Source organism: Haliotis rubra, unplaced genomic scaffold (genome assembly GCF_003918875.1).
Source record: "Haliotis rubra isolate DU_JTF1 unplaced genomic scaffold, ASM391887v1 Scf1397, whole genome shotgun sequence".
Taxonomy (NCBI): Eukaryota; Metazoa; Mollusca; class Gastropoda; order Lepetellida; family Haliotidae; genus Haliotis; species Haliotis rubra.
The window spans coordinates 165,323-190,904 of NW_025765333.1; the positions used below are offsets into that span (position 1 = coordinate 165,323).

The following is a 25,582-nucleotide window of genomic DNA, read 5'->3' on the forward strand; positions in this document are numbered from 1 at the left end:
TCAGAAGTGCTGTACTTGAGGTTGATGATGTATTCTCATTAGAAACAGTTTTGGGCCCCAATATCATGTATGGGTCTGTGCAACGGGCAGTTTTAGATTTTGTCTCGTCATCTGGAAAATATGATGTAATCTAGACAGGCTCTCGAATGGCTTAGACAGATTTAGTTCTGTGGTTTTAAATCATTTTAACACTCTGTCATCTGAACCTACTTTTTTTTTATTGAATGAGTATTTCATGTTTCAGAAATGGAAGTGATTACTTAAGGTTTTAATCCGTAACACGAAGCAGAGGTTATTCCATATATGTATACATCTATCAAATTAATAGTGTTGTCGTTTCTTTTATCTTAGCTAAACGATTCCTTTTGGCAATGAAATTACGTATGATTGTTTATTAAATCAAGTCAATGTGTTGGGCGCAAATAGGCCTCTTATTGGCCCACGTCGCCCTAAAACTATAAAACCAACCAATACTTATACTCTGTGACGCTCTCAACTACCGTACCATTTATTGTCACGGGATGTAATGCCTCTTTCTTCATGCAAAAGTCTATTGCCATCTCTTTGGTTTTAGATACATTCAACTGTAGGTAGGGTCTCTCACACCAGTCTGTAAAGTCTGATATTTATGTAGTGGTCCTCAGTACCAGTTATGAGAGCAACACGAGAAGCGTTACAGCAAATTTGACCACGGAGCAATCATGAACTGTTAAAATCCCTAAGAACAAGCTTAGGAGCGTCAGGGGACAATGACTCAATCTTCTGTACATGATTATGTATGGTCTCCGCCGGTGACCTTGTGTCTGCGCATGGTGGGACATAAACAAGAACAATAAACACTTGACCAAACTCTCTTGGTAAATAGACAGGTCTAAAGGAAACACTTAAAAGTTCCACAGTTGGGTTACATATTGTTTCTCTGATTACATACTGCTTACACCAGCGTTGATTTACGTAGATACACAAACCACCTCCCCACTTTTTTTCGCTTCGCCTCCTTGTTTCTGTCCAGTCTGATAAGGGTATCAAATCCTGGTAGAGAAAGAGTGTTATCGTTGACCGTATCGAGACCGTTGACCAAGTCTCAGTAAAACAGAGCAGGCTAGCTTATCTATATTACAGAGATAAGATACACTCGCCTGTAGTTCTGAGAGTTTATTCTCCAGGGACCGAACGTTTGACATGATTGTAGCTGGTAAGTAAGTAAGACTATTTGATCCATCATTAGAATGAGGATTGAGTGGTTACAAAACAGCACTAGGGCCCCGTTACTATCAAAGAGATCTTTAGCGTTGAGAGAATCTGGAGTTGTTGGACGGGACCTATGTGTGAATGAAGCCCTGGTTGGTAGTGTTTCACGGCCAGATGATACAAACCGTTCGTCATGTTGTCAACCACCTATTTTCTGGACTAAAACCGTGATGTTACGTTGACATTATCGACTGCTACGTAAACCACCTCTGTCAATAGCACCTCCTACCATTGAACCAATAAAGATGCCATTTGAGCATATTGAAAACTAGCTCGGTAGCAGCAGATAAAAGAAATATCGTACCTCCTACCAATATACGCCAAGGAAAATATTACGCACAATCTCTTATCTATTCTCTTTAGAGAAAGGTCATGAAATATTGGCTTACGTTAACGACAATCCATAATGGAGGAATCCAGAAAAAGCCATATAATATGTTGTATTACCAAGATACTGCTGGGTACCCCACATGGGCGTCTGTGATCTGTCATATACTTTGCTCACACGGTTTTGGATCTGTCTGGTTTTCACAAGCTGTCGGTGATCCGTGCGCCTTTATTCACATTATTAAAGAACGCTTGATCAAAATTTACCAAAATTGGACATCTACTTCTGAAAACAGTTCACGTTACAAGTTATATACAGAATATAAGAGTTGAGCCATAGGGGTATCTGTCTTCAAATGTCGAACATAAGTTCCGTAAAGTATTGGTCAAATTCAGAGCTGGTGTCTTACGTTTAAAGAATAACGTAGGAAGGTGGTAAAATATTGATGCATCTCAAAGACATTGTCCTGTATGTAAAGTAGATTTAGAAGATGAATATCACTTTTTGTTGAAATGCAGAGCATTTTTTGTTAAGAATCTGCAAGTTAATATGATATCGTTTAGCAATATACTTAAACAAAACAAAACTGAAGACATAAACAATCTAGCTCGTTTTATCTGTTATGCATGAAAAATGAGACAAAAGTTAGAAATAGGTATTAAAATGTTAGCAAAATTGCAGTACAGCTATACATATATATGTTTCTGATATTTTTCATTGGGGTGCAAGATAATCTATGCAGGTAGACAGGTAAATGCTATGAATTGTTAAGAAATTGTTTCCTCTTTTCGTTCTCGCCTTCATACCTGTTTAGAATACGTATATCAATATGTATATTGGCCTGTGGCCTTCATACATAATAAAGATATTGATGATGATGATGATGATGATGATATGTCTTGAAATATAATGAAGCTGAATCTCGCTGAAATTTTTGTGGAGGAACTCTGTGTGACCAGAAATAGGCTTTACGCAGTGTACCCATGTGAGGAATCGAACCCGGGTCTTCGGCGTGACGAGCGGACGCTTCAACCACCAGGCTACCCCACTGCCCCTTTATTGAGAAAAGGGGCCTGCATTGTATCCAGTTACAAAATATGTCACTTGATGCTCTATTTCAACGATATAATTGCATATGATCGAGTCACTGTATTAACATAAAAAATGAATGTGTTTATCTATTTCGTCATCAATGTTAATTATTGCTCTCTCATAGTTGATATTGTAGGTGGTGCTTAATTTCTGTTTATAAAGAACACAACATACCTTTTGCTTTCGTTTTGGGAAAAGGTTACCTTGATTTAGAATGGGGAAAAAACGTTGATATGAAAGGAGGGGAAAACCGTGACCATGATACAGGTAAGATACAAAGTTGAAGCAAAGAGTGTTGTCGGTAAAGAGAAACGAGGTATATAAAGCTCACATTAATAGTAAGTGAGTGAGTTTAGTTTTACGCCGCACTCAGCAAAATATTCCAGCTATATGACGGCGGTCTGTAAATAATCGAGTCTGGACTAGACAAGCCAGTGACCAACAACATGAGCATCGATCTACTCAATTGGGAACCGATGACATATGTCAACCAAGTCAGCGAGCCTGACCACCCAATCCCGTTAGTCGCCTCTTACGACAAGCATGGATTACTGAAGGTTCATTCTAACCCGGACCTTCACGGGTCTCACATTAATAAGATAGTGATCAACATAACACGGCTCTAAAATTGATAAACTGCAGACACATTTTATCTTATCAATCATCGAATCATATGTATGTATACTTGAACACCAAAGTTATCTGATATTATAATTGTGTATACCTAACATGATAACATATCACCACGATATCATACTAACTTTCTTACACGTCACTTGACGATATGGGTCCCCACACACACAATGTAAAACACATAACGTAACATAGTGCATAGCTCACTCCAGAATGGTAACAATGAGGTAAAGAGTCATTATGCCAGCTGTTACTCCTTTTCCACGTAAGCATTGCTGGTGAGTATTTGAGATGATTGTCGGTAATACATATATACATTTGTCGTTTAGCGACACCGTGTGTTGGGGTGCTAAAGCAGTAGACCTCGTTACCATTTTAGTATACATATTGCTGTTGGTGTTCTCAAATATTAACGCTTTGCTAAAACAAAAAAACGGGGTGGTGTGTGTGTGTGTGTGTGTGTGTGTGTGTGTGTGTGTGTGTGTGTGTGTGTGTGTGTGTGTGTGTGTGTGTGTGTGTGGTTGTAGTTCTGAATATCAGGAAGTAGTTAACAGTTACAACATTGTCTACGTTTTGTATCTGGTTCTTCTATTTAAGCCAACCCTTTTGAAACAAATAAGGAGAATAATAGTTAATCAAAACAGTCTGGAACACCAGATCCGGCAATTGTCCAGGAATGTATCAAGACCTAATCTAAAGCAAATAAAATGCAGTATTTTTGGCACATATCCTATTGCTTTTTGGGCAGATTTTTAAACTAATTAAATATGTTATCTTTTTGTTGAACGACTGAATTTAAAAGAAAATTCATTTCCCATTGAACATAATTATTAACATATAACAATGCTTTTTTCTGGAAGTATGGTATTTCAACAAATATTAAAAATCTCATTAAATATTTTGAATCTATTAGAGTATTAGCTCACACTATATTTCTGGACACAAGATATGAATTTCAATTATAACTATAATCAATTATAATTTCGTTTCGATCTACGTTGAATCTAAGTCCATCAAAAGCTGAAATTCACCGCTTTCAAGCTTTTTACTTTGCAATGAATCATGGGTAATATTTAGGGGAATCCCCATCAGTAATGACGGTTTTTCTGCCTCAGGTAGTGAAGAGCTCGCTATCCGAGCTAGGATCGGTAGCTCAAGTTAGGACAGGGATAGGATCGTTTCGAGAATGGGTCTTATCCTAACGGTAGGATGTCCTAATTCCTGTCTTAACCAGCTAGGATCTGTCTTAGCTGGGACACTTTCGAGAATAGGCATCCTAGTCACTCTTCCAGAATATTGGACAAACCGAAAGACAGTGCTGGGTACAGACGTGGCAACAGTGGCAGGCATTACGGGATCCAAGATACAGTAGTCATGGCTCAACAATGGTAACAATCTTTCAGGAAAAGCTAAACAGTGATGCCAGAATCCTATGAACAGAAAATCTATATTACGCCCAAACAAGTAACTTGCACTGAAATATACATAGAATAAAATAGAAAACAAATGAAAATGGAATTATTCTTTCTGATCATGCGAGTGTATAGTGTTATGGGGATATTTACATTGTTACATCCATTTTCCGTTTGTACAGTGATGAGATCACGTCAGCGAAAATATATACCTTGGCGTTTGGTTTTTATATTATTGTGACAAGCCCCTGTATTACTAGCACCGTTTGAGGTTTGTCTGACAAATCCACAAAGCGTACGACAGTTCCAATTGGCGGACTGGATCGGTCTTGTAAAATACGTGCAGTTATAAAACTATCTTTACGTTTGGTAATGGAAAACACTGTCTGGCGCCATGTAGTATATCGTGTGCCAGTCGAGATGGTTCGTGTACCCACGACTATGTAAGGGGTTACCATGGAAATCACTGCAACAGGGAATGTATTAACTGTAAAGATAATGAATATGACCAGTATGGAAGATGCAGATATTGTCAAGACGGATGAAGGGGGGAGAATAGTGGACTCTGATGTCCCAAGCGAATGCCACACATGTGATTTTGTCAAAAATGAAAGCATGTGCTTTGTAAAATTGTCTAAGAAAACAATGCCAAAAACGATTCAGCTTGCATGTGTCAAGGAAAGGACATTGGAGCAAGAAGCAGGCTAGGCATCTCCATTGGAACCGATTGAGCTAAGGCTGTTAAAATCAGTATAAACACTGTAGATATAACATCAGTAGTGTCTGCTTCTACAGAATACTACTATGTAAACGTAAATATTACATAATTGTGACAGATCGTGCTATTTAAAGCAATCAGGGTGTGAACGTGTACCTTTACTCTCAACACAACGTTTTTCAGGTCTGTTTTCGATGTTGCTTGTCCCGGGTGGTTAAAAGCTCATAAAACGTCACGGAGGTGTTACCAATCGCATCTGTGGGGACAACGGAAAAACGATAGAGGATACATTGAGGCTTGATCAAATACTTGAGACATGAGATTGCCTTGAGAAAATACGCTAATGGACGAGTGTGTTAGACAAATTAGACGACAAATACACAATAAAGGGGTCTTTAGGTCGATATACGTAAACATCTGTTAGGTTTTGGATGTTTTTTCACAGACCTGATCAAGTCGGAACAGAGTCCAAGCACGTTTCATAGAAGATATGTTAAGAGTACAGAAAAAGGCTTTCTTTTAACCAAAGTGTTTAACTGTGACATAATATAACTGACTTTTAAGTTGGATATACTATTATTCTATAAATGTAAACAAACTTGAAGATACATGTCGTCCGAAGTATTTGACAGCCAGGGCCATGTCATACCAAACACGTCTTACTAATCTAAACTACCAATCTTTAAAATGTATCTATTTACAAAACACATTAATCAGAATTCATCAAATAAATCAATTTCTTTTATAAAAACAATAATTAAATGAAAATTAACATTTGTATAAAGATCCTTAACTGTTTCACATTGAAATATTTATTCCTTATGATGGAGAATCCAACACAGTCAAGCAGGACATGCTTGACTGTGACTCTCTCATCACAAAGGATACAAAACGGAAGATCTTCACATTTTAACAGGTATTTGTGATTATAACGCGTATGGCCAATGCGACAGCGTGACATAATGACCTCCTCACATCTGGACTGAAGGGTTGATAGGAAAGTTGTAGCAATGGGTGTGGTTGGCAATGAGAAACCAGGCATTAAAAACTCCCATTATTAAGTGATCGACATGACACCACTTTAACACCGCCAGACTGCAGTCATATTGTATCTAATCAAATCACTGGTGAGTGCACCTTGACATCTAAGATTATGACTCTTTCAATGTTCATATTGTTGTTGGTGGTGCTTAATTTCGTTTCATGTATACCACCCCATACTATTTGTGAACGTCTTGTGAAAAGTCGAAGTTTTTTTAAGAAAGGAGAAAAACGTTAATATGGAAGAAGGTAAAAAAACGTGACTACGATACAGGTACGATACAAAGTGTTGACAGGAGTGTTGTAGCAAAAAACGTTTTATGCAATGAGAAACCAGGCATATAATTCTTACATTGTTGAGTGATCGACATGACACCACTCTAACACCGCCAGACTGCATAATACGATAACGGCTACGTGACTTCAAAAACAACCCACGGCATTCCCCGTTGTTATATTTGAACGTATGAGTCACCCCCCAAAATAACATAACCCATAGTACATTCAACAGGCAGTTGTGGCAATGGATAGAGTCGTGTGCCTTTTACCGTTACTCTTTTTCCTCGGAAGTTATGCTTGTGAGTATTTGAGATGATCTCCGTGTTACATACATTTGTGTAGTAACGTTTAGCAACAGCGAGTGCCTGTGAATTAGGTCAGTAATCAGCAATACACCGTTTAGCATGCACCGTTTACTTATCAGTAATCAAGGTAGTTAAGATAAATGTCTAACGGTTAACTATGCATGTGGCGATGAATATGAACCAAGCCAAGGAGTACCTTATGAATATAATGTTATACATTTATGTTAATATCGACCAGGATTTCAGGAGTGTTACGTCAGTGCAGTCATTTTCATGCTTGTACCTGCGTGCTGGTGGCTGTGACAGTCACGGGATGTTAAGATCATCTCCCACCTAATACTTCCTTGTTTCGAATCATATCTTTAATATTATAGCATTATGAGTGGAATAATTCAAGAGTACCTGCAAGAGTCACAGGTGACACTGTTACTTTTGAACCTAAAAGGTCAAGCTTAAGTTCTGACCAAGGCCTAGATTTATTAAGCTCTCTTAGCGCTAAGATAGTCGTAAGTTAATGTTAATGTATGGCACTTACGACAATCTTAGCGCTAAGAGAGCTTCGAAAATCTAGACCCAGATTGATAGTGTTCGACTTTTAATACAAGCATAGATACTGGTGACCTCTATTACGACCAGAACTCCCCAATATTTACTTCATGCATGATGAATTACCAAAAGACATCCCCGTGAAGATCCGGGTTGGAATTGATCTTCAGCATCCTGCTTGTCGTGAGAGGCGAGTAACGTAACGGGATCGGGTGGTCAGGCTCGCTGACTTGGTTGATACATATCATCGTATCCCAATTGTGTAGATCGATGCTCATGCTGTTGATCACTGGATTGCCTGGTCCAGACTATTTACAGACCGCCGTCGTATAGGTGTAATATTTTTTATTATTTTTTTTTATGGTTCATACACAATTGGGATTTTTGGTTTTTTATATTTATTTTCACTTTAAAGCATACAGCTTAGAACTTGACAAGATTTTCCTTAAATGACATACAACCTGATACATTTGGCTTTTGACCTCAGAAAGCCACAATTTGACACAATTTGCAATCAAGGACATAAAACTCCCATTATAGACCAGTCATTATTGACAATATTTAGCAATGTACACTACTGTAAACCATAAAATCCATATCAGATGAGGGTTATCCGTTTTGGTTATTGCTTAATTGTACATTATATTTTGCAGATCCTCATCGTCCCATACAACACTGTGAAATGACCTGCGATACTTGCGCTAAGGGATGGTATGGGCCAAACTGTACCCTTGAGTGCTCAAACTGCCAAATCGACCAATGTGACAAAACAACAGGTGAATGTGACAACTGCAGACATGGTCACCATGGCAGGAGATGTAACGAAGTGTCCCCCACATTGTGGAGGAAGTAGAGGCGATGTAACCGTGATTCGGGGAACTGTGACGACAGATGTCTTCAGCATTACTGGGGACCAAGGTGTGAGAGGAACTGCAGCCGAATGTGCAATGGTTCTGTCTGCATACAAAATACAGGAGAGTGCCACCCTGGGGTTGCCGAGACGGAAGCACTGGATATTACTGCAATGTTAGTTGTGAAACAGGTTGTGTGAATACCACGTGTGCGCACATAACAAAAGCATGTATAGAATGCAAGAATTGAAATACCCATTCGGTGTGTGTGAAAATATTGGATTGTGTAATTCTATGTGTGATCAATGTTACAAAGAAGAGAGATGCAAAGCAACAGAGTACCTCGAAGTAAGTAATGTTACTATGATATTTAAGACTACTTCGTTCGTTTGTTTGTTGTTTAATGTCGCACTATTCCATCTATATGGCGGCGGTCTACAATAATCGAGTTTGGACCAGGCAATCCAGCTAACAACTGCATCGATTAAGACTTGTTCAATTTTGCACCAAGAAACCATTGTCTTTTATGACATTATTGCAGATTTTTATTGTTTCGATTACAAGTATTCGTGATCTTTTCGGCCTTGTTGATATTGTCCAGAAAGCAGGTAGTCGTTCGCTCTTTTGTTGCTCTGCATTGCGCTCGGTAATATTGGGATAAACAAATAGCTTGTAGACTCAGAGTCAGTAGATTGCGTGTCAGAATGGTTTCCATGTTAAACTGCATCATTGCATGTCAGTTTACTACTGAGCCAGATTAATACTGAGTGAGTGAGTGGGTTTGTCAATATTTCAGCAATACCAAGGCGGCGGGAACACCATAAATGGGCTACACGCATTGTACCCAGTATAAAAAGTGACGAGCGAACTTTAACCACTAAAGTATCGCTTTGAAAGAAATCTGCATAGGTTAATGCCATGGACAAAATTGTGTGATGCTGTATTTTATTTCATGCAAACTGTGCCAGGCTGTATGCCATTGAATGGGAACCGTTTCACGTTTAATGTCATGGAATTCAACGTGTTGAGCTTATGTCTTCTGGTTGGTTGGTTGGTTGGTTAACGCTGCACTTGGCAATATTCCAGCTGTATATCGGCGTCTGTAAATAGTTGAGTCAGGACCCGACAATCCAGTTATCAACAGCATGAGCATCGATCTAGCAAATGGGATACGATGGCACTTGTCAACCAAGTCACCGAGCCTGACCATCCGACCCCGTTAGTCGCCTGTTACGACAACCAATTATAATCAGGATCTTCACGGGTCTTTTCAATAGTGACCTCGTGAGCAGTTAGAATTAGTTACAACAGTGATTGTCCCCTTGACGAGGAAGTAAAACGCAAACGCTGCATCCAGGATTCGCACACAGATAGTTTGATGTGTTTTAGATTAAAGACAGAGAATATCTTTCTGACTTGAACTTGAAAATCAGTTTCATTTACGATTCAGTGGTGTTCACGTTGCTTATAATTTATATTGGTATGGTATTTTACTGCTTAGGTAAACTGACGAATGGAACCTTGGATGAATCCGAAACAGACGCACCAGGAGCTGGTTCCGTGATTGGTGCCGTGTTTGGTGTCATCGTGGTAATCTCACTGGTTGTCGTGGGCGTAATAGTCTACAGAAGATGGTATCGTAATCGCCGAGGTCAGTTCGTAACATTCTTGCCAGTAAATGTTTCAAGCACTACATATTGCACGTTAAAGAAACATATCTCTCCAGATTTAATGAATATATTATGCAGTTTATGTTCTTAATATTGAAGTTAAACGGTTACATACATACAGTTCTCAATGACATTAACGTGATCTATATCTTAAGATGGCATTAAGCAGCCGTCGACTCAAGGGAGACAGAGCTGGGCCCCTATTTTCGAAAGTATCCTAGCCCTAGGATATCCTAACTTTCATCCTAGGATCTGGGATAGGTGTCCTACCTTATTCTCGAAAAGTATCCTAGCGCTAGGATATCCTAACTTTGACAAATACTAGGATAGGTTCTGACTTATTCTAAGTCTATCTTAGTGGAAGTCAACACGGTGTGGTTCTTGTATGTTCACCAATTTTGACGTTGTTAAACAAAATAACTCGCCTAACTTACATTTGAATTTACAACAACACACAATTTTGATGAGTTAAGAAGAGTGTTTTGTGTATATATTATCAATGTATCGGTAATGAATAGACACACTTGTTGCAATGTACATATTCTTTAGATCTACAAAAGAGAGTAGTTCCATTCTTACCTATTCTCGGCCTGTTTAATCACAACATTGCTCCTTACTGTCACATTGCCGTTAAATGTCAATGTCAAGGCCAACTTGATAGGGGAAGCAACTCCTGTTTATTTCCTAGGTGAATTTTCAGTTTGTAAGATGACGCATAATGAGAGTTCAAGTCACGATTTTCATACAAAAAAACAAATAAAATGAAAATTATATATTTTTGCACATACCTTATTGCTTTTTTTGCAGACTGTTAAACTCTGAAGTAAAACTGTTTTAAATGTATTCAAGTACTAATTCACTCTATTTTTCTGGATACAAGATGTGTATTTTAATTATAACTATAATTATTATAATTTCTTCTGGATCTACTAAGTGCACCAAAAGTTGAATTTCAACGTTTTCAAGCTTTTTCACTTCGATTTCTAGTCTTACCATTTATCTTGTAAATGAGATTGTAGTTGCCCTTTATTTACTGTATGTGTGTTTTTATGGAATGAATCTTGGGTGATATTTAGGGGAATCCTCAACTTAATGAGTGTTTTTCTATCTCACCTACTGAAGAGCTCGCTATCCTAGCTTGGATCGGTAGCTCAAGTCAGCTTCTTTATCCCTTCAATGCAAACTGAAATGTAAAGCCATAAAACTGAAGTCGCATTGAAAGACCCACGACGAAGAAGTCCATGAGTCAGAGTAAAAGATTCACGAGAATGAAACTCATAATTTGCATTGAATGATTCATGGAGTTGAAATTCATAGGTTGCATTAAATGATTCTTGAAGTTTAAAACAATAAATCGCACTTAATGATTCGTAACGTTAAGATTCATAGGTCGCATTTAATGATTCATGAAGTTGAAATCTATGAGAAATTTTCAGTTGAATCCTATTTTCGAGGCGTTAAATCAGTTTGTTGCGTTGAATGACTAATGAAGGTTAAATCGAAATGTCACACTGAAAAAACAGGAAGTTGAAATCTTTGTTGATTTGACCAGTTTAAAAGGCACCTGTATGTAAATATGTTAAAGGGCCTAGATCTTCACTCACCATATGATACTCTAATACGGCAGTATACATACTCCCTTAATCCATTTTTAAGTGACAAATGCATAAGAATGTTTATCCTAAGACATATGGGATTCAATACTATTTCAAATTCTTGAAGAACGTTTGCATCGTTGTTTAAGGTGGTCGAGAGTCACCAGGACCTGAAGCAGTCAAAATGTCACATACAGAGGAGATAAGCCCACAGACTGACGCCGGAAACGAATCAGACAAGTTTACAGTTAAGGACGCTTCGAGTTCATCCAATATCTGATGAAACATTTCTTACACAGCCAAGAAGGTTGTGTTGATGAAAAGTCGTGAAGTCCTTTCCTCCCTGTACGAACTTTGATCCAACAAAGGACAGGAACAAATTGGTCTATGCCAGTCAGCACATGACGAACGTCAACTCCCTCCTCGAGAAGCTCACTCCACGCCAGGGTGTCAACAGTTTCCGGGAACATCTAGTGCAGGATGGTGACCTGAATGAGGCCTCTGATAACGCTGACACGTACTGAAACTCACTCATTCTGATGTTCACTTGACGCTGTGTAACCATTTGCTGACGACTGTGATTGTATCAAACATTATGAGTGAAGACAATACGGCACTTTATTGATATTATCCAAGCCTTCATCACGTCGAAACTTGATTACTGCAACTCGCTGCTGTTTGGAACATCTGAGCATCTACTTGGCAAGCTTCAGCGTGTGCAGAACACTGCAGCGAGGGTGATAACCCGTCACCAGAAATACGACCACATCACCCCTGTACTCCACCGTCTACACTGGTTGCCAGTCAGGTACAGGATCCAGTACAAAATACTGTTGTTAGAGTTCAAGTGTGTGAATGGACTTGCCCCCAGCAACCTTTCAAATCTTCTTAAAAGACACTACCCTCCCAGATCCTTACGGTCTGGTTCCCAGTATTTCTTGGAGGTACCAACCACACGAACAAAGACATTTGGCGACCGTTCATTCGCAAAAGCTGGTCCAGTAATGTGGAACAGTCTACCTATGCACCTGAGATCGCAAGAGAATCTACCAGCATTTAAGTCACAACTGAAAACTCATTTGTTCAGTGCTGCCTACCGAACTTGACCAATGTCGTTCCAGACTAATTTCCAGCGCTTTTGCGTGGCAGATGCCAGAAACTAGCGCTATATAAATATTTGTATGTGTGTATGTATGTATGTATATTAAGGTTCAATCATTCCCATAAGTCTGTATGTAAGCTGAGGTAAGATGAAACTGGGTTCAAGAAGATTTCTCTTCCACAGCAAGGACCATACACATATGTATATGGCTGTCTATACTTGACCCGACTGAGACAGTCTACGTTTGGACCACTGAGGAAACATACGCTAGCGTAAAAGTGATGCATCATTCAGAAAAAAGAGTTTCTGTTAATTAAAAATAATATGAATACATGAGAACATCAGTGGTCATATTGAAAACAAAATCTGATAGAATACACGCTTTTAAAATGACCTGTACATATCCACGGGGCTAGGGATTGAGGTTATTATTTATAAGACAATATATGTAGACATGCCTTGGTTTAGGAAAGACAGCTGGTAGGGCTAGATTAATGAAAATTTAAACAGTTAAAATTGATACTTATTTATCACATTGCAATACAGACCATTTCTGTGTAAATGAAACACTTTCTTGAAAAATATATTTTTCTATTCGACAATAGCGTCGCATTCTTTCAATAAAAAGATTTAATTGTGAAGAAGTTTCTCTACATTTGCTAATATAAAATATTCTTTTATTATTAGAGAGAGAATATTGATTCCCTAAAACATGGTAAAGTCAATTGTGCAGATCGATGCTCATGCTGTTGATCACTGGATTGTCTGGTCCAGACTCGATTATTTACAGACCGCCGCCATATATAGCCATATATAAAGATTCTAATCCGGGTCTTCACGGGGTGTAACACTTAATAAGTCGAATGACGATGTGTCGAAGTTTAAGAAACTTACAAGTATATATTTACGATGTTCGACACAAATGTTACATAAGGACAAAATAAGGAATACACAGGGACCAGGCTATCTATTCTCGAAACGTTCGTAGTCCTACGAACTTGTTAAGCCCATTCTTATCACAGTAGCTACGATCAAAGTTACGAATACTTAGGGCTACAAGAATTCTGAGGGCTACGAACTTTTCGAAAATAAGGGCCCAAGTTCTTACTTCGAAACAATCGTTAGTTGGATATCTCAAAGGTCGACACAACGCTGTAATACTGCCATTCGAGGTTTAGCTGACAATGATTTCTAAACAACCAGTCAACAGGCATCACTAAAATTTGAGCTCCCGCAGTTAAGGTAAATAGAGACTTCTACTCAATCCCCTCTATCAAATGAAATGTGTGCTGCCTTTGAGCCACCATTCAAATATCCTTTCATTTCATCTGAAGCAAATGGGATAACAGTGCAAGAAAACTTGGTGTAGAAGTAAGTTTGTAAAGCAAACGTATTTTGAATGAAGAATAATAGGAGTTTCTTAAAGAGCGTCTGAGTGGTATATATAGCTACTTGGTATGTCATACAGAAATACGGTTATACTGCGACAAGCTTGGGGGCGTATTGTGACTAATGAACTTCATACAGGGAACGTGAAACCTGCACTTTACTTCTCTTTGATATGTTTGAAATGGCGTCTGATTTTATTCCAATGACGTATAATGAGCAATGCCATTTCCGTTGCATTAGTAGTTGTAAAAATGTTCGAAATAATGCCATACGTCCCGGATGTAATGTTTGGGTTCTCCATTCAGATAGATAACGATTTTGCGCTCTTTAATATCGTTGCCTCAGCCCACAAACGAGACCTCCGTCATTTTGTTATTTTTTCTCAATTTCGTCTACGAATGAAATGTATCCTTAATATAGTAAGTAAATGTATGGAATTTTACAGCTATGTCACGACAGTGAACATAACCAGTGAGCCTTTGTATTTATATCCACTTGGGGTTTGTATCCGGACCTTCGGCTTGACAAACGACTTCTTCCAACACCAAGCTACCCCCGAACCCATGTATTCAGCGCCCTTAATGGCTGCGGCGTTTAATCCTCTCGGTCTGAGGGTCTGTTCAGCAGATACCACAATAAGATATCCTTTCACAAACAACCATTTGGATTTTCGGGGAAGTCTATCGTCGCACGTTTGTCGTTAAATCTCATTAAAACAGTGACAACATTTGTGTAGGATACATTGTGTGGTTGCACCAACTTTACCAACAATAACTCCGGTAAAAGTATGTACTCCGTGAGTGTTCAGTATTGCATTCAAATTGTTTCAGGTCAGACGGGTACATGTTTGTGGAGTATTTAGCTGTTACATATGTGTCGTCAGTGAGCTCCCGGGGAAACTCGTGTGGGTTCCGGGAAGGACTGCAGTAATCTTCATGACCTTAATCCCTGGTTATCAAAACAGTCACTCAAGGACCTGTCCCCAAAGCAAACAGATCTTTACACGTGTAACAAATGTTATAAATGTCCACCGATATTTGATAGGAGGTTGATAGGTGAACACTGTATGTTCCTCCAGGTTGGCACAAGGGCTGAGACACATATATGTTGCAAAGATGTGTTTGTTTGTTTGTTTTTTTACGCCGTACTCAGCATTACTCCAGCTATGGTTGTGGTGTGTAAATAATCGAATCTTGATCAGACAATCCAGTGATCAACAGCTTGAGCGTCGGTCTATGCAACCGATGAAGACCAATTCTAATCCGGATCGTCACGGGTATATGGTGCAAAGAAGCGTGGAAAGCAAATAGAAGGGAAATGAAACATATTGTGCCATTTAGCATATTCAAAACATGTCTGGATCATATATTTGGGGGCGATGGGGTAACCTAGTGTTTAAAAGGTTCTTTCGTCATGCCGAAGACCCGGGTTCGATTCCCCACATAGGTGCAATGTGTGAAACCCATTTCTGCTGTACCCCGCCGTGACATTGCTGGAATATTGCTTAAAGCGGCATAAAACCAGACTCACTCACCCATACATTTTGGCTTCTGTATTGAATATGAGGGGACACAAGAAAATGTATGAGGCCACGTAAGATAATCAGGACATTCCTTTGAAAGCATATGACTTCAGCCTTGAAAACCTTGAACTGTTGAAAACAGTCTGATCTTGTGTGTACCAAGTATGCAAATGCGTAATAATCACAAACATTACACAATAACACACTTCCAGTCACGTGCTATTTCCCACCATGTCCTACCTGCTGGACTGACGTCAGCAGCTGCTGATGGCAGAGGATAGAGTCATCCTCCTGATGTTGTTCCTTTGGTCAGTATTTGGTATCATGATTCTTAGTAAAATTTATGTTTGTTTGTGGTAACGTTTGGAGACTCACAGGCTGGTTTCATCAGGGGTCAGTAATGGATGTATGTGATATTTGAGTGAGTGAGTGAGTTAGCATACATTTACGCCGCTTATTCAGGTACTTTTGATTCCACGGACCTGTAGTACATATAGAAAATTTGCACATAATTTTAATACAACAATGTGTGGTATATATGAGTGAGTAAGATTAGTTTTACGCCGCTTTTTGCAATATTCCAGCAATATCACGACGGGGGACACCAGCAATGGGCTTCACACATTGTACCCATGTAGGGGAATCGACCCTAGATTTTCGGCTTGAAAAGCGAACTCTTTAACCTCTAGGCTACCCCACCGCCCAAGTGGTATAAATACATAGACATGTTTTGTGGTGTTTATTTTTATTGACTGTTTAAAAGATATCGTAATTCCACAGTATCTGGATCATTACAACAGTACACAGGAATATATCAGATTCTTTCAATTGGAGTTGAGTCAGATACACATAAAAGTGAAACGTTATATTCATCCTCGTTATCTCGATAGTGACACATTTCACATTATCGTTCTGACCTTGGGGTTTTTTAATATCGCCCACACTGGGTGCAAAGATCAGGGAACGACAAACTCGTAAAGCTTTATTGACCTGTGATAATTAGGACGAAGTACAACAGTCGAGCTTTGAAGTGATCGAGTAGCTGGTATAAACAGACAGGAAATACGTAACGGACAATGACCTTTAACCACGAACTTAAAGTCCCTCTTCAACATGAGGGGCCGTGGTGGCTCGTGGTCCTGTGCTTAAAAGCTCAGGTCACAAATCGGTGAAGTTAAGCAGCGTCGAGCTCGGAGAGTCCTTGGATGGGTGACCGTGTTTGGCAGCTTGACTCCTGAGAGTTTCTAGGACTTGAGTCCTGCCCCACAACGAAGCACATGTGACACATGTGGTCTCACCTTAGGCAAGTGAGTTTGTTCATAATTGTCTCTGTTCACCCAGCAGGAAAATGGGTACCCGGTGGAAAAAAAGTCATATGACTTTAACCTTCTAGCGCCTAGCAGGCAGTTTGGGTTATCCGGGGTAATAATGGCCTTGATTGTGAGCGCTATGAGCATACCTAGTGTGGAGTTTGGGGCTATATAAATGGACACATTATCATTATTCAACATGGTGTTCAGACGGTTGCCGACATTGATCAACGTACCAACTTCCTTGTAGTAGGCTTATTGACATCGATTCCGTAGACCTTGACTGTAACCGGAGCCTCGGTTCACATGCCAACAGGCCTGGGAGGGTGACTTGAGCCTATTCGAATTACCAGATTGACAGTGAGATTGGTCTGTTGGGGAGAGGTAAATCTGTCCTCAAGTCTGTCGTGCGATCTTGCGACCTTGGATCCAAGTACTGCTTCGTATAAGTAACCTCTGTACATTGCTGAGGGCACAAAGCTCATAAGGCGTTCAAAACAATGTGTTGTATATACGAGTGAGTAAGATTAGTTTTACGCCGCTTTTTGCAATATTCCACTAATATCACAACGGGGGACACCGGAAATGGGCTTCAAACATTGTACCCATGTGGGGAATCGAACCCGGGTCTTCAGCGTGACGAGCCAACGCTTTAACCACGAGGCTACCCCACAGCCCCATGTGGTATTTGAGCACCGAATACTTTTGCATGATTTCATATAATCGATAGCCTGGGTATGCATGTGTCAGACATATCCAGAGAACCATGAATACCAATGAGTGAGTGAGATAGTCTGGAACAGACAATCCTGTGATCAACAGCATGCGCATCCATCTACGCAATTGGGATAGGATGACATGTGTCAACCAGGTCAGCCAGTCTGACCTCCCGATCATGTCAGTCGCCTCTTACGACAAGCGTGGTTTACCGAAGACCAATTCTAACCCGGATGTTCACGCATCGTATGGAAAAAGTAAGTGAGCTCCCATTAGTACTACAAACTACTGTATTTCTAGGACGTGACAGCAATTCTACATGTCCTACAGGTTTCTAAATAACTGATGGCAGGTGGCTCATGTGCCCACGTTTCAGAAAGGCAAGAAAGAACACTCATCAGAGTGAGTGAGTGAGTATGGTTTTAGGCAGCTTTTAGCAATATTCCAGCAATATCACGGCGGGGGACACTAGAAATAGGCTTCACACATTGTACCCATGTGGGGAATCAAACCCGGATCAGCGCGGCGAGCGAATGCTTTAACCACTAAGGCTACCCAAAGGCCCTGAGAGAGAGTGAGTGTCGCTGTCTTCGCGCTGATCATTAAACATAATGCGTTGGCACGAGTGCAGTTTGTTTGACGTCAGTCCTCCAGGTCAAGATCACACTAGTTACCGAAATGATCATTAGCTGGCTTTGCAAATAGATTTACCTATGGCCACACACAGGTGATTTATATCGTGTTGGGGTACCCAATGACCTGTATCTATTAATAGCTGACTCCGGAAAACCAGGATATGTTATCGTGACAGATCGTGCGCGGCTGGAGTGTGAACTGACTGTGTGCAGGGGGCGGACCCAGGTGTGTGTGTGTGTGTGTAGCGCGCGTGCGCGTGCGTGCGTGCGTGCGCGTGTCAGTGTGACACCTAGATAAGGGTGAGTGGTGGGGGTGTGTGGGTGGGTGGGGAAAGGCAGGGCAGAAGTGGGACAGGGCATGGCAGAGGTATATGCAATGTCAGTAGTGCACTATCCTAACCACGACCACGTTGCTGTTATCTGAGAGACTGAGATTGAAGGTCACTTGATCACAGCAGAGTTACACAGAATGATCATTATGAGTTGGCGACATAAAATACAGCATTGCTTTCCCACGTGGATCTAATTTTGGTCCGGAAATACCCATATATTTCGAAAGAAGCCTAATATGTATTCCCAGCCACAACAAGAAAACGGGTCAGTTGCAAGAAATTACTGAAGGCCAACAAACAGTCTACTGTTTATATCTATAGACCAAAAGTAGTCATCCAAGTTGGTACCATGTCAGGAAACATCGCAGGTTTTTAATCCTCTTCATCACCCGTGGAACATCTGACTGTTACTCAAAACTAGGTTGTCGGATTTAAACACACATCGCTTTCGAACAAGGAACTTACTGGATTAACTGAGGCCCCTTTCGAAAAAAGACAAAATGTTTACTGTGCTGCTTGTCACCGGCGTTCTCTGGCTTGTTTCCGGGGATTGTCAGCCTGGAACGAATCAAGTGTTATAAGGATGGGTGAGAGAGGGTTCAGTACTGCGTGGAGGAGAGACAACGTTGTTACAACTGCGACGACGTCAAAGACCTCTGTGGAACTGAAGATTTGCCGTTACAGTGTGACGCCTTTTGTGCAGGTACTAACATACCTCAAGATCAGGGTTAGAATTGGTCTTCAGCAACCCATGCTTGTCGTAAAAGACGACTAATGGGATCAAGCTCGGTTGACACATGTCGTCGTATCCCATTTGAGTAGATCGATGTTTATGTTGTTGATCACTGGATTACCTGGTCCAGATTATTTACAGGTCGCCGCCATATAGCTGGACTTTGCTGAGTGTGACGTAAAACGACACAATAGAGAAGAGAGATGTATAAATATGACGGAAAATAGGTCAGCTGTACCCAGCGCACATTCATTGAGGTCCGTTATCTATCAAATCTATCTATCAAACGCAGTTATGGGCAGTATATCAAATCGGTGTCTACAATAGGGAAAGCACTTGATGACCCCACGGTGTTAAATCTCAGCATGTTTGTATCCGGATCAGTACAACGTGTCTAAGTGGGACACGGGTCAGTAAATCAGCCTTGAGACATGAAATCCCAAATGTTTTCAGCTGATGACACATGCTTTGCCTTATCTGATGGTGGGGAAGTCAAATGTTGCATTGTCCTTATGAATTGTTGAACCAATGTTTGGTCCATACTCACGAAACATAACAATAATCGTGTCCAAATTGCTTAGATCGATGCTCATACTGTTGATAACTGGATTGTCAGACTCAGTTACTTACAGATCGCCGCCATATTGCTGGAATATTGCTAAGTGCGGCTTTAAACAAACCAACAAATCACATCATTATCACTCATGTCAGCGCGAAATCGGAACTTACAAAAGCGCCCGTAAAATCTACAATTTCATCCCAGTCCACAGGTGATTGCTCCAAAACAGTGAATGAGTATGGTTTTACGCCGCTTTCAGCAATATTCCAGCAATATCACGGATGATACTAGAAATGGGCTTCACACGTTGTGGCCATGAGGGGAATCAAAACCGGATGTTCCGCGTGAAGACCGGACGCTTTCACCATTAGGTGAACCAGCCGCCCAATGACAAAATCAAACTGGTTAATTGATATATCTTTATATGCAATCGTATAGTGAAGATACTGAATAACTGTGAGCTTACAGGGAGTGAGTGAGTTTAATTTTACGCTGCACTCAGCAATATTCCAACTATATGGCGGCAGTCTGACCAGATAATCCAGTGATCAACAGCATGAGCATCGATCTGCGCAATTGAGAACCGATGACATGTCAACCAAGCCAGCAAGCCTGACCACCCGATCCCGTTAGTCGCCTCTTACGACAAGCATGGGTTACTAAAGGCACATTCTAACCCGGACCTTCACGGGTCGTGAGCTTACAGGAACAAACGATGATATAATACCGTATAGAACCGACTGATGATTGAGTTTGGTTTTACGCCGCTTTAGCAATATTCCAGCTACATCACGGCGGGGAACACCAGAAATGGGCTTCACACTGTACCCATGTGGGGATTCGAACCCTGGCTTCGGCGTGACGAGCCAACGCTTTAACCACTAGGCTACCCTACCGCCCCGTATAGAACCGAACAGTACTGCGTTTAAAGCAACAATGCCTTTACTAAATTGTCATTTATTGCCTGAGTGTTTGATCGTGTGAATTGAGATCCCCACTGTCGAGGTAAGGTAGGTATTTTGGAATATGAACTTTGGAACAAGACGTGGTTGGCTTTTAGAAAACCTTTTGACAGAAATCTGGTAAAACGCTCGCTTTGGCAGAAATAGCTGCGCCAAATGCATTGAGTGCCTGTTTCAATTTCAGTAAAGTCGGTCTTGGAACAAGAAAAACAGCAAAACGACACGATTACTATGCAAATCGTTACTATGCAAAACGCTCGCTTTGGTAGCTATGCCAAATACATTGTGTGCCTATTTCAATTTCAGTAATGGCGGCCTTGGAACAAGAAAAACAGCAAAACGACACGATTAGGGAAATCATTCAACGCGGCAGTACAACCATACAGACACTCCAACACGACATCGCTACAACCAACCAGTCTCTCCATAATGCAACACGTTACCTACAACGTCTCCAGGGAAACAACGACGACCTCCGAAACACCATTGCAGCAAGCAACATCACAGTGAGAACACTGAAGAATGCCGTCTACCAACTGGAGAGGAGCAATGAAGGCTTAAAGACAAAGCTCGCCAAAATGTCCTATTTACAGACAAACTATACATTAATGGCTAAACGACAGTCTGACTTGGAAGAGCAACTGCAAGGTAACTCTCTAGTTACGGGATAACCTTTTCAAGTTGGGGTTGTTTCTTGAATTATTTGACTAAATGTTATTTTAGTCAATACTTAAAGAAATAAGGGCGGTAGGGTAGCCTAGTGGTTAAAGCGTTCGCTCATCACGCCGAAAGCCCGGGTTCAATTCCCCACATGGGTACAATGTGTGGAGTCCATTTCTGGTGTCCCCCTCCGTGATACTGCTGCAATATTGCTAAAAGCGGCGTAAAGTCCAAGTCATCCAGTCATCCAGTTTCATTTGTTGTGTTGGGGATAAATATTTGTTCTTTTCATCCTACATATACTGTCAAATGAGCTTTTGACCAGCAGAAAGGCGAAAGAAGTGTTTTAAGTATTCACTGGAACAAATTTATTGTAATGTAAATCCCAGGAAAGCGATGATTATCACATATCACTTGAATTACCTCCATTTGAGTGTACTGTTTTTCAGGCTGTGTGAGTGGATTGATTCTGTGCTCACAGTATCGACCATTGGGCTGCCTTAATTGAATTTACCTTCAGTCGTCATATAGCTAGGACAGAGCTTGCTGCGGCATAAAACAATATTTACATGAGTGTAAAATCGTTAAGTCCTCTTGATTTGCATAGTAGGGGATTTGTGAACCGTTCATGAAATCATATAGATTTTTGGTTGTATATTATCTTCGTTTAGGTCAGCAGATAGCCACAGGTATACTATCGGTGATCCTGCTTGCCATGCTGTGTTTCATCCTGTGCAGATGTCGACCTCTCAAACAAGCTCTTTAAAGGTATCTATCTATCTGCCCTGCATCCAGATTCACACTCTTTTCTGCTAAGGGGGCAATAGGGTAGCCTCGTGGTTATCGCGTTGGCTCGTCACGCCGAAGACCGGGTTCGATTCCCCACATGGGTACAATGTGTGACGTCCACCTCTGGTGTCCCCCGCCGTGATAATGCTGGAATATTGCTAAAAGCGACGTAAAACCATACTCACTCACTTTCTGCTAAGTTTCTGCATTGGTTAGACTAATCTCCGAAAACTCCTTTATATCAGCACAAGACCTTTCGCCGTTCAACGGCTCTTTCGGTGTTTGATTGTACACAAGGACAAACGTATAACATACAGTATCATAGTATTACAATATAATGTGCTTCACAAAACAGTTCAGAACTACACGATTCTTTCTTATCAGTGTAGTTAATCCGTCATGGTTTGATGTTACTCAACGTTATACAGCATTTCAGTTATACCGTAGCGAGCCTGTGACACTTAACCTACAATTACCCTTTCTTGGTACCTTCAACTTTCATTGGGGGCGGTGGGGTAGCCTAATGGTTAAAGCGTTGGCTCGTCACGCCAAAGACCCGGGTTCGAATCTCCACATGGACACAATGTGTGAAGCCCATTTCTGGTGCCCCCCCCGCCGTGATGTTGCTGGAATATTGCTAAAAGCGGCGCAAAACCAAACTCAGTCAGTCAGACAACTTTCATTGCTGAGAATTTATGTGCGTGTCCAGAAGGTATCTCGAGATATTTAAAACGAGTTCATCACTCACATATAATTTTGTGTTTTCATTTAGTGTTTGATCCAGAAAAGGAAGTCCTTAGTGGGTGACACCGACCTTGAATTAAAGGACACGAAAACGACCTCGAACTTAGAGGAATCCATCACCGAGGTCAAGGTTGACTTCTCACTTCGAGACCAAGAAAAAGAAGACGCTGTGTCGGATGATAGCGCTGTCGTCGCTGGATCCTCAGTTGAGAGCGTTAACGTGGAGAGTCTTCGGGAACACAAGCCTGACGGCTCTGATGATAGAGCCAAGGGCAACCATGGCCCAACATCCGACTCTCCAGATCAAAGGGACGTAAGGTGTAACAGCAATGGCTCCAGTCAGGACACCCGCGGGATCAACCCAACGCTTGATGATCAATCAGCTGATATAAGACTTGCAATTGACAAGCCTTTCAGCAGGGTATATAAACATGCGGCAATGCCAAATAATGGCATTAGGTCACAAGAGGCATGAGATAGACATGTCAGGAAATAAAGAAATTGACCAATCATGTTGACATGAAACAGGCTGATCCAGAGTTTACCGAGCAGACAACGAGATATGACCCCACCATTGTGTTTGACAGGGATAATTTTACACCAGTTATTTCTACGACTTTCCGATATCTGTCCGTCTCCTCGCGGCAACTCGACCAGTGGTTATAAGAAACTATTTAACGTATATTTGAAGTCAAACTACAGTGGATAATACGCTAATCAGAAGCCAAAGTAAATCCTCAACGATGCAACAATATATGTCAACCCACAGGCGGACAAGTTCCAAAAGTTTACAAGTAGCGAAAGCTCAAGGCAAAAGTTAATGTGAGACGTTCCTCAAGGTATAATGCGACCTGGCGTGACGTCAGTTACTGTTACATCACATGAATGCTAAATAATTTAAGGAAATTACATGAATGCTAACATCCTGTGCCAAAAGCGGACAAAGACGTCAATGGCACCACAGTTCAATTTGCAGAATTTCTGCGCAAAGAGAAGCCGATGAGCGCAGATTCAAATTCCGATTTTCACGTATCTTGTTTATTTGTAAAGTCAGTATTGTCGATGGAAATCTCCAAAGGGGCTTATGACAATGTAGTTGTGAAAAGATGTGTTATGTCGGATGTAAACTTCGAGTATTTGAGAACAACAGATATACTAAATATATGCCTTAACATTCAGCCAACTGACAAGGCAAAGATGTGGAACCCAGAATCGCCACTTTTGAAATAACAACAACAAACCCACCCCTCCCCACCCACCCCAAAAGAAAAAGACAAAAGACAACAACCCCCAAAAAACAAAACAAACACAAAACAAATGCACAAAACAAAACAAAAACAACAAATGGAAACCAATAACATAACAATAAAACAAAACAACAAAAAAGCCCAAAACAACAAATATATAAACAACACCTGAAAGACAAAACAACAAAAAGACAAAAAATGCCAAAAAAAATGCAACAATACATACCATCGGCAACCACTACCCCAATAAAAAACTACAGCAACAACAAAACACACAGAGGAAAACCCACCAAACCTCCACCATGAAGAATTATAAAGAGCCTATTTCTAAATATTTTTGTCTTGGAGGTTTCTCGTAAGGACCAGTTACTTTGCACATTCGTTATTATTCGTTTATTTATTGAATGAAGATCCGCCTTAATGCATCCCATGTCATGGCCAAATGAGTATTAATTATTATATTTGAATGTGTGGATTTTACACATATCAGACACCATTTAAGTGATAATGTTCCAGCCTCATGTGAACTTTTCACAACTGTTTCAAGCCACTTGATTTTAACATATTTAAATGAAATTAAACTATTCGACAAATTCTAGTCATTTTGTACCCTTAAATGTGATATTTGACTGACATTTTAGTGATTTTGAATCAGTTTGATTGTATCTAATATACAGTAAACCACAGGTTCAGTTAACTCAAAACCTGGAATACATTTAAACCTTTCTTACGTTCTGTTTTCATTCAACTAGGTCGAGGGGCGGTGGGTGAGCTTATTGGTTAAAGCGTTCGATCGTCATGCCGCAGACCGGGTTCCATTCCCCACGTGGGTACAGTGTGTGAAGCCCATTTCTGGTGCCCCCCGCCGTGATGTTGCTGGAATATTGCTAAAAGCGGCGCAAAACCAAACTCAGTCAGTCAGACAACTTTCACATTGCTGAGAATTTATGTGCGTGTCCAGAAGGTATCTCGAGATATTTAAAACGAGTTCATCACTCACATATAATTTTGTGTTTTCATTTAGTGTTTGATCCAGAAAAAGAAGTCCTTAGTGGGTGACACCGACCTTGAATTAAAGGACACGAAAACGACCTCGAACTTAGAGAGGAATCCATCACCGAGGTCAAAGGTTGACTTCTCACTTCGAGACCAAGAAAAAA

The 25,582-nt window shown here is 40.5% G+C and overlaps 2 long non-coding RNA genes across 2 annotated transcripts in view; both read left to right on the top strand.

The window, feature by feature from the left end:
- The window catches only part of LOC124268657, a 28,538-nt gene extending 13,863 nt beyond the window's left edge, over nucleotides 1-14,675 (top strand). Inside the window, exons 2-4 of the long non-coding RNA XR_006896319.1 lie at nucleotides 8,259-8,804; nucleotides 9,958-10,107; nucleotides 11,871-14,675. This is a non-coding gene — a long non-coding RNA (uncharacterized LOC124268657). The remainder of the gene's footprint in view (nucleotides 1-8,258; nucleotides 8,805-9,957; nucleotides 10,108-11,870) is intronic.
- Nucleotides 14,676-18,737: 4,062 nt separating this feature from the next.
- On the top strand, nucleotides 18,738-23,664 carry LOC124268658. Its single transcript, XR_006896320.1, has 4 exons — nucleotides 18,738-19,431; nucleotides 21,289-21,630; nucleotides 22,314-22,410; nucleotides 23,204-23,664. It is a non-coding gene; the product is annotated as an uncharacterized LOC124268658 (long non-coding RNA).
- Nucleotides 23,665-25,582: the final 1,918 nt, after the last annotated feature.